This window comes from Malania oleifera, chromosome 11 (genome assembly GCF_029873635.1).
Source record: "Malania oleifera isolate guangnan ecotype guangnan chromosome 11, ASM2987363v1, whole genome shotgun sequence".
Taxonomy (NCBI): domain Eukaryota; kingdom Viridiplantae; phylum Streptophyta; class Magnoliopsida; order Santalales; family Ximeniaceae; genus Malania; species Malania oleifera.
In genome coordinates, this window is record NC_080427.1 from 46,056,204 (window position 1) to 46,061,215 (window position 5,012).

A 5,012-nucleotide genomic window follows, 5' to 3' on the forward strand; every position below is an offset into this window, starting at 1 on the left:
ACGTTAGCTTTTCCTGGGTGATAACTGATGGTACAATCATAGTCTTTGATAAGCTCAAGCTACCGTCTCTGCCTCATGTTCAACTCCTTCTGCGTGAAAAAGTACCTGAAGCTTTTGTGGTTAGTGAAAATCTAGCACTAAACACCATATATGTAGTGTTGCCAAATCTTCAGTGTATAAACTATAGCAGTCAATTCCAGATCATGCGTTGGGTAATTTTTCTCGTATTCCTTGAGTTGCCGAGAAGCATAACTATTACCTTCCCCAGTTGCATAAGCACACTTCCCAAACCCTTTAGAGACACCCTTTAGAGACGCATCGTTATAAATCACAAAACCGCCATCCCCAGAGGAATCGTCAAAATCAGAGCAGTAACCAATCACTATTTCAGCTCCTGGAAACACCACTCGCAATCCTCTATCCAATCAAACTTCACCCCCTTCCTAGTCAATCGTGTCAGAGGCCCAGACAACTTAGAGAATCTTTCCACGAACCGATGATAATTCCATGATCCTCGTTGATGGAATTGGAAATCTGAAGTTACCACGAGAATCGTGGAAGGATTCTCTACAACTTCTATGGATCGAAATCTCATTTCGGAGATTTTTGGGTTTCGGCATAAAATCTAGGTAAGACCCGATTTTTAATTCTGATCTAGTAGTTTTGTAGGTATCAGTCTTGTGAGTATATTCTTTACTGTGATTTGTAGGTTTTGGAACTCGGTTCGCTGTTTAGGGGCCTTGGAGTTCGAGATTTGTTATTCAGGGAAAAGGTAAGGGGAACTATGTTTATATTGGTTATTTTTGAAATCGGACTTGGTGGAACTGTGGTTCATGGTCCTGTGTGTGTTTTTACTACTCATTTGGGGGGATTTAACAGGGAAAACTAAGGGTTTTTCATTATTACAGTTTTGGGAAAAGGGGGCGATGGGCTATATCCCTAGTTTTGTTGAAAATCGTGGGAATATGTTGATTTATACTGTGATATTGGGATGGTCGTGCCTTGACTTGTTTAAACTGTATTTGTTTGAAAAACCATGATTTAGATTACCAAATGGGTGTGGTTTGTTTGGTTATATGAGCATGCATGTGTGTGTGATATGTTAAAAGGCTAGTAGGAACGGGGTTCTGAATTGTCCAGGTACTGAGAGTATTCAGCTCTATATCCGAGGGCGTGTGTTTATCGCCTGCCACGTAGGCAAGAGTGTTCGGCTCTATATCTAAGGGCGTGAGCCTATACTAGCAGATCAGGCCGAAGGGTGTGGATCCACTAGTTTTGCGTCGGTACAACGCCATGGGAGTTAGGGACTAGCCATGTGCCGGTGGCGCCGTGCTTTGCGGGTTGGCTGGGCCAACGTCGGATTGTCGCGGATCGACTTCGGGCCGAAGGGTGTGACAACACTGAGATTGTTGATCATGTGTATGTGTATATGTATGTGTGCGTGTATGCACTATGGAAATTAGTACTAGAATGCATTTAACTGCGTGTATGTTGTATCATGATGACTCTCAAATGCCACACACCGATATAACCTGCGTTCTTCCTTACTGAGAGGTGTCTCACCTTTGTTGTACGTACATTTTTACAAGTCCTTTGAGTAACCGAAACTAGCATCCTGGTGTAGGGAGCGTAGTGGACGGTGTACTGCGTTTAGCGCTACGTAAGTGCTAGGACTGGAATTTTGTTGGGTTGCCATTTGGGATGTATTGGGCACCCGTTTGTACATTTTGATAGAGCATTGTGTCTGATCTTGTATAAACTTTGGTATGGTACTGCATATGTATGTGTGATTGTTCCGCTATATGTATGATTGTGTTTGGATGTGTTTAGGGTGCCTGGGAACCCCACGGGGTCAGACCCTCATCCTTTGTACTGTATCTGTGATGATTTGTATGATATAGGGACAGGTTTGGGAACCCCACGGGGTTGGACCCTCATCCTTTGTACTGTATCTATGATGATTTGTATGATACAGGGACAGGTTAGGTTACATTCTCACCCCTGGGTCCCATTTCGGGGTTCGGGGCGGGACAACTTGGTATTAGAGCTAACTAGCTTACTAGATCTTGTAGACTTGGTTAGGCTTAGTTGTGAGTACATACCAGAATATAGGATGTGGATATGGGTAGAGTTGGTTGAGGATTGTTTGATTGATAGACCGGGATTTGTTGGCGGTATTCCGTATTTTTCCTAGGATGACGATTCCAGTAAAAGCAGGGCAGATCATTAATGACTTTCGTGTCGATGTGATAGGACAGACCTAGACCTGGCAGGGAGTAGTTAACACGATTAGTGTAGATCATTGTGTTAACTATATAGGTTGTAGGGATACTAATAGATTCCTTTGTGTTGCAGCATGGAGCCCAAGGACAATAACTTGGGAAGTGGCTCCGAGGAGACTGCGAGTGATGAGTCTCCTTCTGTGCCTCGAAGTTTGACGAGGCAGGTATTATGGGAGATCGAACAGAGTGTGAGGAGACATGAGTGCTCTCCTAGTGCACCATTGAGAGGTTCACACACATGCATCCTCCAACGTTCTCTAGAGGACTTGACCCGATGATAGCAGAGGATTGGGTGGAGAAAACTGAGAGGATCTTGGGGGTCCTGCACTGCACGGATAGGCAGCGAGTCCTTTATGCCACCTTCCAGCTATCTGGGGAGGCGGGTCGATGGTGGACTGTAGTGAATCTGCTAGAGAAGCAGAGAGGTGGTCCTGAGGAGATGACGTGGAGCCGTTTCAAGGAGGTGTTCTTCAACAGATACTTCCCGGCTTCAGTACATGATGCAAAGGTAGATGAGTTTTCTGCACTGAGTTAGGGGAGTTTGACGATGTAAGGGTATGTGGCTCGATATATAGAGCTGTCCTGCTTTGTACCATGTATAATCTCGAGCGAGTATGAGAAGTCTTGGAGGTTTGAGAAGGTTTTGAGGAAGGATATCCGCAGACTGGTGGGTATGCTTCAGATCCGTAAGTTCTCAGTATTGGTGGATAAGGCCACGGTGATCGAGACTAGTATTCGAGAGGATGAGGCGGATCAAGAATCGAAGAAGAGGACAGTATCTTCTGGTCCTCAGACAGGATCTCGTCAGGGATTGGGGAAGAAGAGGAGTAAGGGCTCGAGTTATCGTCAGAATACCGAGCGCTAGGATTCTCAGATGAGCCAGACTGGTGGTCGTAGTACCAGGTGCTTCAGACAGCACGAGGGTGAGTGTTGGTCTTTTGATGGTAACTGCTATAACTGTGGTCGACCTGATCACATGGCTCGTGATTGTCATGCACCGAGGCGAGACGTGCCTGCAGTTAGTGGAGACCAAGGGAGCAATCAGATACCTTGGGGAACCATTCAGACAAATATAGCCCCGACCAAAGTATACTCCCTTACTCCAGCGGACGCTGAGCATGTAGGTAACGTGGTGACAAGTACCTTATTATTGCTTTCGAATAAAGCTTATGTTTTGTTTGATTTGGGTGCAACCCATTCCTTTGTGTTTGTGAATTTTATGGGACGATGTGGGGTTAAAACCTGAGACATGAATGAGGTGTTATCTGTTACTACACCATCTAGGAGTGCATCTTTCTGTAGAAAGATGTTGGTAGACTTCCCAATAGAAATTCAGGGAAAGCTGCTACCGGTAAATCTTGTTGTATATGACATGTCGAGGTTCGATATCATTATGGGGATGGATTGGTTGTTCTCTAGTTATGCTGTGATCGACTGTCGTAGGAAGGTGGTAGTTTTCAGACCTCCTGGGGAGTAGGAATACGAATTCATGGGATTGTGTGTGCGTTCAGCACCACAAATTCTATCGGCACTACAAGCGAGGAGGATACTTTTGGACGGATGTCAGGGGTACCTAGCTTGTATGAAGGAACCGCCGCAAGATGAGTTGAGACTCGAGGACATTCGAGTAGTCAGCGAATTCCCAGATGTGTTTCCAGATGATTTACCCGATTTACCTCCGGATCGTGAGGTGGAGTTTGCGATTGAGTTACTATCTGGTAAGGCACCGATCTCTAAAGCTCTGTACTGGATGGCTCCAGCGGAACTACGAGAGTTGAAGGAGCAGTTGTAGGAATTACTGGACAGGGGATTCATTCAACCTAGTGTTTCGCCCTAGGGAGCTCCAGTGTTGTTTGTGAAGAAGAAGGACGAGTCGATGCGGATGTGCATTGATTACTGTGAGATTAACAAAGTAACTATCAAAAATCACTATCCTTTACCTCGTATAGATGATCTTTTTGACCAATTGCAGGGGACGCGGGTCTTTTCAAAGATCGACTTGCAGTCAGGATATCACCAAGTGAGGGTTAGAGCGGAGGATGTAGCGAAGACTGCTTTCCGAACCGGATATGGCCATTATGAGTTTTTTAGTCATGCCTTTCGGGTTGACGAATACTCCGACGGTGTTCATGGATCTGATGAATAGGGTTTTCCATGAGTACCTAGATCGATTCGTAGTGGTATTCATTTATGACATTCTGGTATACTCGAGGAGTACGGAAGAGCACGTGGAACATTTGAGGTTAGTATTACAGATTCTGCGGGAGAAGAAGCTGTATGCTAAGTTGAAGAAGTGTGAATTCTGGTTGAGTCAAATTGTATTCTTAGGTCATGTGGTTACTGGGGATGGTATATATCAATTGATCCTAGCAAGATTGAAGCTGTGGTTGACTGGGTAAGGCCGAAGAATGTGCAAGAGGTTCGGAGTTTTCTAGGACTGGCGGGTTATTATCGTCGATTTGTAGAGGGTTTCTCGAAACTGTCTGGACCTTTGACTCAATTGACCAGGAAGGGAGTCCAGTTCGAGTGGACTAGTGATTGCGAACAGTGCTTTCAGGAGTTGAAGCACTGACTAGTTACTGCTCCAGTGTTGACCATTCCTTTGGGGGATGGTGGATTTGTGATTTAAGGCGACGCGTCTCTAAAGGGTTTGGGATGTGTGCTTATGTAGCAAGGTAAGGTAGTAGCGTATGCCTCTCGGCAACTAAAGGAATATGAGAAGAACTACCT